At 46.9% G+C, this 11,963-nt stretch overlaps 1 non-coding gene across 1 annotated transcript; it reads left to right on the forward strand.

The window, feature by feature from the left end:
• Positions 1–6,716: 6,716 nt before the first annotated feature.
• LOC129334138 (U6 spliceosomal RNA) lies at positions 6,717–6,823 on the forward strand. Its single transcript, XR_008597478.1, has one exon. It is a non-coding gene; the product is annotated as a U6 spliceosomal RNA (small nuclear RNA).
• The last annotated feature ends 5,140 nt before the right edge of the window (positions 6,824–11,963 follow it).

Raw genomic sequence — 11,963 nt, forward strand, 5'->3', positions numbered from 1 at the left:
ATCAGTGCCTGATCGGGTCAGGGCTGTGGGAGTGGTGGGCTAGGGCTCTAGTCCCTCCCTCCCTCTGCTGCCAGGGCTGCTGCCAGACCCTGGGGCCAAGCTCAGTGGGCACCTCGGCTGAGGGCTCACATTGATTATTATAAATCAGTGCCTGATTGGGTCAGGTCTGTGGGAGTGGTGGGCTAGGGCTCTAGTCCCTCCCTGTCTCTGCTGCCAGGGCTGCTGCCAGACCCTGAGGCCAAGCTAGGTGGGCACCTCGGCTGAGGGCTCACCAAATGATTCGTACTATTATCACAATCCTAATCATTTTAATTATGATTCTTCTTCTTATCATTATTATTCTTAGTCACTGTGCCTGTTCTGCCCAAGCATCTTGGTGTGCTGGGCTATGGCTGTAGCTCCAGCCTCTGGTTCCAGTGCTGCTGCCAGGCCCTGGGGCCAAGCTCAGTGGGCACCTCAACTGAGGACTCACACAGTGTTATTAGTGCCTGTTCTGTTCAGATCTGTGGGCATGGTGGGCTAGGGATCTAGTCCCTCCCTCCCTCTGGTGCCAGGGCTGCTACCAGGCCCTGGGGCCAAGCTCAGTGGGCACCTCGGCTGAGGGCTCACATTGATTATTATTAATCAGTGCCTGATCGGGTCAGGTCTGTGGGAGTGGTGGGCTAGGGCTCTAGTCTCTCCCTCCCTCTGGTGCCAGGGCTGCTACCAGGCCCTGTTGCTAGTAAGCAAAAAGAAGAGTAACCTCCCGGGAAACAAAAATGAAATAAGCACAGTATCAATTAATTACAAAGTGTATTAAAGTGCAAGTATTATAACTATTTCATATTGCTTGAATCCACATGTATCAATAAATACATAGCAGGGAAATCATTTCTGATTTAACTCAACAAACAACCGAGTATAATAAAGAGTCCTCTTTCCACATTTTTTGTCTCTTTTCTAGTGTCTTTCTTTATAGTCTTCCACAGTCCTCTGAATGCACATGAGCAGTCGTCCGTGAAGCCGAAGAGGAGAATTCCATGCCATGCCCAATCTGGGGCCGGCTACACAATGCAGATTTCGCCCCCACTTCATCAGGGGCGTGCAGTCTGCTACAAACATAAATTTATCAATGAATTTGCATCTAGCAATAATTACATCCTACGCTCTTCACTTCATACAATTTTTCACATACCATCAGTCAAGAGGAATGGACAATGATCTTAACACTCGGAACAAGATGGCAGTGCTTTCTCTCGCGTGCCGTTCACGTCCAATGATTCCCTTTAAATTCTATGCTGGCTAATTGATAACACAAAACTTAAAGGAGCCTGATTTGCATCCCCCCATCTACATACATGAATATACACTAATAAACACAGCAGTCCCCAAGAGTATAAACACCACTCACAGAAAGCAATTTAATGAAAGCTCACTATTCAGACCCTTTGGCTTTACAGTATCAAGCCTGTGAATCCAAAATGCCTCACGGCAGAAGAGCAACATTTGTATGGATTCCCGACCACTTCTACTGATTACCTCCAAAACAATTACTTTAAAGGCACTTTCCCTATGTTTTTCCTCTTGAAAATGTGGGGTCAGAGGTGCCTCCTGGACATTATTTCGAATTCGTGATATATGTTCAAGGACTCTCACCTTAATTGGCCTCGAAGTGCAACCTATATAGATCAATTGGCAGGGGCATTCCAAAGCATATATCACTCCTGTGGTCTGACAGTTGGCAAAGTGTTTAAACGTTAGTTTTTGTTCCTTAACCACAAGTTCCTTGCCTTCCCAAAAAAGGCTACAGACCTGGCAGCGCCCGCATCTGAAGTTACCCCATGGTAACCGCTGATCCCCCTCTTTGAACCATGTATCAGCATGGACCAGGTCATCCTTTAGATTCCTGGTCCTGCGGAAGCCAATCTGTGGTCTCTGCTCACATCCCTCAATCCCTTCTATAAGCTTCCAATGTTGGGAGATAATCCTTCTAATGTTATTTGCCAGAGAGGTATACTCCAGCGCCCATATAATTCTATTCCCTTGGTTCTGTTTCTTCGTCTCAAATAGAGACGCTCTCTGTGTAGATCTGGTCCATTCAAAAGCTGCTCGCACGGCACCCTGTGGGTAATTCCTCTTCACAAAATTATCACACATAATCCTACTGTCCTTTTCAAAATCCGTGGGGGATGAGGAGTTACGTTTGATTCTTAGATTCTCCTTTCCTGTCCTCCTTAATTCTAGTTTGGTGGCACAATGAGTCTTCCTCTTGTGTTGGCTGCCAAGGGTGGTCCTCCTGGTTCATTTGTGGAAAGCAGTTTTGGGTGTGGCTCAGGGGCCACAGGGAGTCCTCCTGCTCCCCCCAATTCACCTATGTGGGCTGTGGAGGCCCAAGAGGACTTTGCGCAGCGGGGAGAGAATCTCTCTCAACATTTTGAGGAGGGGTGGGCGGGCGATGGATCCCTGGAGGAATGGTATGTGTGTTATGAAAGATCCCTCCCGTCCCCATCCCAAACTCTTGGTGGTGTCCCCTCCTGCAGTCCACCCCTCACCCCGTCGTCCATGTCCAGCTCTGCAGCGCAGCCTGTAACCGTTTGTCCTCCTCCTCCTGGGACAGTTAGCGGTCGACGTTACAACACTTCCATATGGAGGCACTTTCGTGCCCTTCCTGATGACCCCTGTGTGGTGCGGTGCTGTGCCTGTGATGTCCTGGTGCACAGGGGCAAAACCCCAAAGCACCTGTCTTCGACGGCCCTGACCCAGCACCTGAAGAGGCACCACCCGAGCCTGTCTCCCTCCTCACCCAGTGAAACATCCATTGGGGGGAGAAAGGCGGCCACCCGCTCTTCTGAGCAGGGGTCAGTGGGAGGATCACTTTACCCTGAGGGTGATGCTTGTGAGAGCAGAGCACTCCAGCAGGCTGCGCTGGGGAAGGTTGTCCCCTCAGGGTCTGGGACAGCGCCGCTTACAACCTCGAGGCTGATGGCTCAGGAGGTGGCTGCCGCTACACTGTTCCTCAGTGGGACCCTCGGGTGAGGACCCGCGGTGGCTGGGGGATCAGGCCCCCGGTCCGAATGACACGCCCACCCACGCTGGGAATACCAGCGTACTCCTCTTTGGCCTGGTGGTTGTGGAGGGATGTTCCCACTTACCCCCCCACATGACAGGTCCTCTCCCTCCCATCCTTTCCGGCAAGGCAGGAAGGTGGGTGATGCTGCTGATGACAACCTCCTTTGGGCACTTGTGCAGCAGCTCAGGAACTGTTTCACATATAGTTCAGCCACACGGTGCCCCCATCCATCGCAAACGCAGAGCCCTCTGAGCAGGGGGGAATGGGTCACTTGACTGATGTCCTTCCCGCAAAGGTAGGAAGGTGGCCGATGTCAGCTGCTGCTGCTGCTGCTGTCACGTTTCCGTCCGGCAGGAAGGTGTGTACTGTTAGCTGCTGCTGCTGCACTGTTCCTCAGTGGGACCCTCGGGTGAGGACCTGCGGATGCTGAGGGATATTCTCCCTCCCACTCCTCATGATGACAGGTCCTCTCCCACCCACTCCGGGAATACCAGTGCACTCCTCTTTGGCCTGGAGGTTGGGGGAGGATCTTCCCACTTACCCCCCACATGACAGGTCCTCTCCCTCCCATCCTTTCTGGCAAGGCAGGAAGGTGTGAGCTGCTGGCTGCTGCCACTGCACTGTTCCTCAGTGGGACCCTTGGGTGAGGACCTGCGGATGCTGGGGGATCTTTCCCCTCCCCTCCTCATGATGACAGATCCTCTCCCACCCACTCTGGGAATACCAGCACGCTCCTCTTTAGCCTGGAGGTTGGGGGGGGGGATCTTCCCACTTACCACCCACATGACAGCTCCTCTCCCTCCCATCCTTTCTGGCAAGGCAAGAAGGTGGGTACTGTCTGCTGCTGTCAAAATTTTCCTTAGTGGGACCCTGAGGTGAGGACCCGCAGTTGCTGGGGGATCAGGCCCCCATCCGAATGTCAAGTCCATTCCCACCCATGCCAGGAATACCAGTGTGCTCCTCCTAAGCCTGGCAGGCGGGCACATGGGAGGTGCCACCAGTGAGCGGCCAGACCCCCCACCCCCTGAGGGGAGGTGGCTCAATGCCGCCTCCCCGTGCCCGCTAGGCCTGGCAGCCGCCATCATCAAACACATTCCTGCCATCACAGGGAATACCAGCGTGAACTTCTTTGGCCTGGCGAGCAGGCACATGGGGGCTGCCGCCAGTGAGCGGCCAGACCCCCCGCCCCTGAGGGGAGGCAGCTCGATGCCATCTCCCTGTGCCCGCCAGGCCCAGCAGCCACCGCCAGTACCCACCTTCCTACATAGCTGGGAATACCAGCATGCTTCTTTTGGGCCTGGTGGGCAGGCACATGGGGGGTGCCACTAGCGAGCAGCCAGACCCCCCACCCCCTGAGGGGAGGCAGCTCGTCGCCATCTCCCTGTGCCTGCTAGGCCTGGTGGCCACCGCCAAAACACACCTTCCTACATAGCTGGGAATACCAGCGCTCTCTTCTTTGGCCTGGCGGGCGGGCACATGAGGGCTGCCACCGGCGAGCAGCCAGACTTCCTGCCCCCTGAGGGGTGATGGCTTGACACCACCTCCCCGTACCTGCCAGGCTCGGCAGTCACCCCCAGTACACACCTTCTGGCCTGTGCTGGGAATACCAGCGTGCTCCTTTTTGGCCTGGCAGGTGGGCACATGGGGTGTGCTGTTGGCAAGCGGCCAGACCCCCCACTCCCTGAGGGGAGGCGGCTCGTCGCCATCTCCCCATACCTGCCAGGCCCGGTGGCCGCCGCCAGTACCCACCTTCCTACATAGCTGGGAATACCAGTGCACTCCTTTTCGGCCTGGCGGGCAGGCAGATGGGGGGTGCCGGCAGGAAACGGCCAGACCCCCCGCCCCCTGAGGGGAGGTGGCTCATCGCCATCTCCCCATGCCCACCAGGTCCAGCGGCCACCATCGACACCCTCCTTTTGTACACTGGGCCAACGTCAACCAGTGGTGCTAATTGTATCGAGTGGGAGTTTCCTGGGGCCTTGGATTGGGGAGGGTATAACTCCAAGATCCCTTTTGCAATCTTGTCCAAACTTGGATGATGGCTATAGGAGAGCGTGCAAAAGACTCCCCTGGAATATGGGCTGTGTAAGTGCCAGGGGGGCCGTTCCTTGCTCAACGAACCACGAATCGGTTTGGTAACAGGAAATGTTCATTGCGGTTCGCGATCTCGGGATCGTCGTCGGCACCGAACCGTGAACCGCTGGTTCATTAAATTTTTTGGGTTCGTGCCCGTGTCTAGTGGTAATACAACAGAACAAAATGAAGTATCAACATCAGCCACCTAGCTGGTGCAGAAACTACCTAGCACAAACACAGTCAGCCACACCTGGCAATAGCAAGCAAGACACAGACATACACAGCATGTTTACATTGCGTCCTCCCAAGAAAGGCCTCAGAAAGCAAGAAGAAGGGTTATTCGGTCACCCACCCAAGTTCGTCTCTCTCTGCAGCCACTACTGTCACTGGTTCGGAGGAGCCTAGACGCAGAGCTGCAGCTTCCCTGTTCATCACTGGCCCTCCTGTTCCCTCAGGTTCTGTAAAGAAGACAAGCTGAACATCATCAATACATCAACAGTATGCAGTAGCTTCATTTTTGGTATTTCTGTGGGGTTACTTCCAGTTCTGCTTGTTTATTTCCATACATTAACACATACTACTCAATCTCTACTATCCCTAACATCTCTCTTCCTGTCCCACTGACAAAAGAATATTTTTAGTACCCCTTTTCTTAATTTTCTGCATAGAATTGTGCCAAGATCCAAGGGGTGTTCTGGCATATTAAATCACCCACCAACAACAGACTGCATGCTAAAGCACCCCCCATCACACACACAACAGCAACAATAAGAAGTATTAAACCAACCACCAACAACAGAACACAAGGAAAAACACCCACACACACACAACAGCAACAAGTATTAACCCACACAAACAACAGAACAAAAGCAAAAAAAAATCATGAGTGAACCCCCAACATCTTTTAAAATATTTAACTCTTCAAGAACAAATCCAACAGCATGTTAGAAAAAAACACAACAGTGAGCAACTCTGCCCCCACCCCATGCAATAAGCTGTAAAGATTTAAATGGAGAAAAAAAGCACAAAATAATCTTTAAAAGCCGCACCACAGAAAAGACTGAAAAATCAGAAAAATAAATTCAAAAGTTCACCTCCCCAACAGGACAACAGGAAGAAGAGAATAAAACAACCAGCACAAGAAGGGGACTTTAACTCAAAGCCTATGCATGCCCTCAAACAAAAGTCCAAAGAAAATAAACTTTACATTAAAATTGAAAAGGGACTTGAAATAATAAGCCAAGTCCCTTACTCCCCCCCACCTACAACCCCCCACCAGGCCAACCCACTCCCACAAAACCATTAAAATAGTAAAACCTTAAACTTTTAAATATAACAACATCACATCAGTCTGAAGCTAGATCTTCCACGGATGTTCTCGCCTCAGATCTCCAGGCAGCAGCAGTTCCTCAGATAGTCCAGACAGGCAGTAATCCACAAGCCAGAGCCTCCCAGAGCAGCCAGAGGCCTGCAGCTCACAGCACACTCCAGAAATCTCACTGTAAAATCAAGTCTGCTGCTGAGCCCAGGCCTGCTTTTATGTTCTTTCAAGAATTTGAAAAAGGCTTTCTATCAAAGAATCATTGTAATTGTGCTTGCTTCAGCAGCACATATATTAAAATTGGAATGATACAGAGAAGATTAGCATGGCCCCTGCGCAAGGATGACACGCAAGTTTGTGAAGTGTTCCATATTAAAAAAAAAAAGAACGACTGTAATTGGCCAGACAGTTAGAGCGTTCCAATGCCACATTCCATTGGTCAGTGACAGCTGCCTCACTCCCCCCTCCCTCATTCCCTTGCCTCCTTTTGCCTGGAAAAACACAGGGGGAAAAAACAAGCTTTAAAATGACTGGTGCTGTGATTCAGGCATACCCGAATAATTCTGGAATTATTTGGGTATGCCAAATATAACTGAATAATATTGGCAAGACATGATTTGGGTAAATATTTGGCTCAGTGATACCAAATCACACATCCCTAGTTGTGGGTATACATTTATTTATTTAGTAAGTTTGGGGGTATTTCTTAAAAACATAAGGTTTACTTTAAATGAGCAAAGGATGCTTCTTCAGGCCTACTTACATACGTATTGTCATATGCCAGTGTGGTGTAGTAGGTAGAGTGACAAACTAGGATCTGAGTGACCCGGTTTAAATCCCCTGCTCTGCCATGGATACTTATTGAGCGACTTTGGGCCAGTCACATACTCTCAGCCTAACCTACCTCACAGGGTTATTGTGAGGACAAAATGGAGGAGAGGAGAATGCAATAAGCCACTTTGGGGAGAAAGAGGGGGTATAAATGAAGTTTTTTTTAAAAGTCAAAATGAGCACAGCCAACTTAAGCTCAAAATGAATTAAAATATGCTGTACCAGAATACCAGGAACTGCTTTATACTGAATCAGACCGTTTGGTTAATCTATTCCAATGTGATATATTCTGGTTTGTTCAGGCCATCCAGTGTCAGGGGTAGTGCACATACCATAAAAATGAACAGCAGCAATTCCTTTTTGAGGGACTGCACTTGGGGCACAAAGGGAGTAGAGAGAATTTGTGACACTAGCCCATCCTGTCCATTTGGAATACACAGCACCATCTGGATTCTTTTGTTAGCTACACTCAAGTGGGCTGGTATGTTGAACTGGCACAGAGATGAACGAGTAAAAACCCTCACAAAATGCATTCCCAGCCCTTAAGGGTGGTACTTCTGCTCAGCACTTCAGAGGTTGGCAAAGGAAAATGCTAAATACGTCCTTTGCCCAGCTCTCCAAGGCCCAGCACTGTCACCCCATGATACTTCTGTGGCCACCGCTCACTTTGATTCACTCATTATTTGCTGTAATGACTAGGTCAGGGCCACTGACTTTACTCTTAGAGGAAATTGCATAGATAGACATAAGATGGTTCTATGCAAAATAATGACAAGGGAACTATCAACTGAGAAATCAGCTCCACAGAACAATACTGCCTGACTGTTGAGCTAGAACAGGTCATCTCGTCTTGAATCTCAGCCACGTAGTACTGTGGTATAATTGCCCCATAGTGCTGACTGGTCATCTAAACCCAATGTTGGGCAGTACAGTACAGAAAGTTGTTTTTTAAAAAAATTTCCTTTATGGTGGAATTTTGGTGTACAGTTGTAGTTGAGGGATCTGTGTCTCATGACCTACACCTACACCCCTGATTTCACATACTCCCCAACAGCCCACTCAAGAACACTGTGAATAGTTAGGTCTTCACAACATAAAGAGTCTTGCAAGAGGGTGATTGAAATCACAGGAAGAAACACTGTTCCTCCACTCCTAAGTAATTTTCTAACCATGAGTCTTTTAGCTTGGACTGATGTATGTGCTGGGGGTATAAAATAAGGAGTACATGCCTCATGGTGTACGTCCTTCAGTTCCTAACTTTCCCCTTCAGGACATTATAAACATAGGACTAACATATCATGGGAAAAGGCAATTATATTTTGACCCTCAGCCGCTGGAAAATCATATCTGTTTAGTCTGCATAGCTATGGCTCCTTCTCTGCATTGCCCCATCCTGGCTACTATTACCTGGTTAAAGTAAACTGCAGAATTAAAGTAAACTGATAATAGATGGACATTTTCCATACGCACACAGCTCTCATATGTACTCTGAACATTAGTCTTGACTGGGCTGCTTGGAAGAGGGATTGATTCGCACAATTACTCAACTGTAATTTATCCATTAATTGATTAAAATTGTATGACATCTACTTTTTAATGAGACAATATCCCTAGGGCATTTAATAATAATATTTAGAAATAGCCTTATAATCTCCAAGTCCATTTAGGTAATTTTATTTATCATTTTTAGGTGCAATTACACTTTCTTACAATGTCAGAAAGAAAGCTCTTATGAAACCTAGAACGTTTTCTCTCTCACACACCCCTCTTCTATCCCTCCAGAAGGTTTGGAGTGGAAACTGTTAAAATCAAAGCCGTATGAGAGGTCCAAAAATGTACTATTTATGCTCCTTTGAACATCATTCCAGACCTTTTAACATGCTTCTCCCAATTAAGTTGTTCAGGCCACAGATCTAAATAACTGCCTGCGATGGTTGCCAATTGATTAATTCCCTAATGATGGATTGAAGCTACTGTTTTTGTTTCTTAATCTTCTCTTCTCCATTAACAGCAAGTCATTCACCGAACGTTTCTTTCAAAAAAATAAGTAAACAATCTGAAGTAGGGGGGAGCAATTTGCATGTGGATTTACCGCAAAATGATGTTTTGATTGGTGTTAATGATACAGTTATTTTGTTTTATCATATTTGTATAGCCCCAACAGTGTGCTATGCTACTGTGCAAATCTAAAGAGTCATTATTAGGGTTTAATCTTACAAAAATGTTTGGGATTTAAACACAATGTATGAGCCAAGGTAATCCCTAGGAACAGCATGGAAAACCTGAGTTCCCATACCTGCTTAGCTAAGGATTCATTGCGTGGCTTTAGACTAAAATGGGAATAATGGCCAATTGTAATTGCTGCCAGGAGGAAGGCTTTCAAAACACATTGCATAATATATATGAGAGAGAACCCCATAAAATTGGAGGGGGGTAGTGAAAATCCTGCCCCACAAACAGAGGTGATGGGAGGATAAGCTATTCTTTCTCCACCAAAGTCACCATGAACATTTCTCTCAGCCCAATTTTACTTTCCATCTGTCTTCAGGAGGCAAAGGGAGATAAACACTGTGAGACAAAATTTGGACTCCAAAGGCAGCATGGTCTCTGGGTCCAACTCCTTCTCCCCCCATCCCCCTTATATAGTGGTTGCTTTGGAGATGAAGACAAATCAGCTTGTCTTTGTTCACCTCAAGGCAACTGGTGTGTGTGTTTTGGGCGGCTGAATTGCAGTTCCTTCAATGACTGAGAGTAACAAGCTGTGCTCACTTTTCGCTACCAACAATTCATCCAACCCCTGCCCCTGCTCAGGGCCAGCATCTGTTTGCTGCCCTCTGCTGAGAGGGGATCCTCCTTGGTAGCTGAGGGAAGTTAACATGTGCCACTGATAGCTAGGGTTAGCAGGCGGGGGGTGGCCACTGGCATACGGGGAGCAAACTGTATATCCCATCCAGCTTGAGAAGAGAAATCTTGCACCAATGCTTTGATGCAAAAACCACTGGACATTTTGGATATTTAAAAACATTACACTTAGTACAAAGCCAATTTTGGTGGCCAGCAATGAGAAAAGACATTTCTCAATACATATCCTCCTGCCCAGTATGCATAACGGGGAAATCAAGGAGGGGAAAAACCCCAGGACTATTGCAACCATTAGAAATCACAGCCCATGGTCTAGGGGGAGTTTCTAGACCATGGGCTGATAGCCAGGGTTAGGGAGATGAGGTTGTTAAACTCTCATTTTTTCCTGAAAGAACGGGCAGTTTTTACCATCAGTAGACATCATACTCTTCCCTGCTCCTCTCACAATCTGGGCTTCTAGTACATTGAATATAAAAGACTTATATATTCTATTACCTTTTTATCCCTCCTGTCCTCCAAGGACCTGAGGGCAGCAGGCCTGGTTCCCCCTACTCCACTGTATCCTCAACAACATTCTGAAATAAGTTAATCTGAAAAAGAGTCACTGTTACAAGATCACAAAGTATGCTTTATCAGATGGTTTATAGGAATTTGGACTCACATTTCCCAGATTTTAGCCTGATACTCTATCTACTACACCAAAGTTTAATATTCATAAAGATTAAGGATGTGCATTCAGATATGAATGAATCAAATAAATAATGAAAAAGCATTCTGAGTAATGTTATTATTATACCATGCACAGTACTAAAACATAGTGCTGTTCCTAAGAGACAAGGTCTTCAGGGCCTTCCTGTAGTTACAAGGTTCGTTTGGGATCAGCACTACTTATAATCTATGATTTATTACATATAACTTATGTGTGCTTTTAATCTGGAGAAATGTTTATTGTTTGCTAAAAAACCCTTTTCTGCGTGCAGCAGGAATGCTTATAAGCCTCTTATAAATGCATTTTAAGGGTGAGCATATGCTTGGAAGCCCTGTAGGTCTACTGTGTTATAATGGAGAGTAGCTTTTATGAGTAAGGGAAATAGAGGATGTTGCATAGGAGACCCCGTGACAAGAACAAAAGAAATCTGGAGATGCCTGGCATTTATATTTCCAAATAAATTAGGAGACAAATAAAGATTGATTATTTTCATTCAGATGGCCAGTTTTAAAAATCTGCTGATATGAAAATAAAGCCAACAATGAATGCGATATTTTAAAAAAGATATATCTTATGTTGTCATCCAGTATTGGCTGGAATTATTTTTTAACCGTTATTCTTTTCCTTTGGAATGTTTATCATGTAGATAGATGAAGCATAAACCACAGAATACAAAATATCATAGCATCTTTAAACTGCTTACTGTATCCTTTTCCTTCTAAAACAGAATTTGGCAGAACTTGCCAAATTATGCCAGCTGAAAACTGGTGTCCCTTTTCTCCAGAAAGGAAAGGAGATGTGAGATGCAGCGCTATTAATGTAGAATATCTCTAAAAAATGTAATTTTAACTGTTCCATTGATTTCATTGAAATGTGATTCCAAGTAAGAATATTAGGATTCCATCTGTTTGCATGAGCGCACAATTGTCTCACTTGTTAGAATTTTCTGGCATAGTAAGCAGAAGACCCAGGGGGAAATTGGGGGATGATGGTGACAGCATAACATCACTTCCGGGGAAAACCTGGCAGCGATGTCATGCCTTACAAGGAATCACCAGAAACTCTCTTGTAAAAATATAGTGTCTGGCAATTCCTAGACATAACTGATGTCGCTT

The sequence above is a fragment of the Eublepharis macularius genome, chromosome 7, assembly GCF_028583425.1.
Source record: "Eublepharis macularius isolate TG4126 chromosome 7, MPM_Emac_v1.0, whole genome shotgun sequence".
In the NCBI taxonomy this organism is placed as follows: Eukaryota; Metazoa; Chordata; class Lepidosauria; order Squamata; family Eublepharidae; genus Eublepharis; species Eublepharis macularius.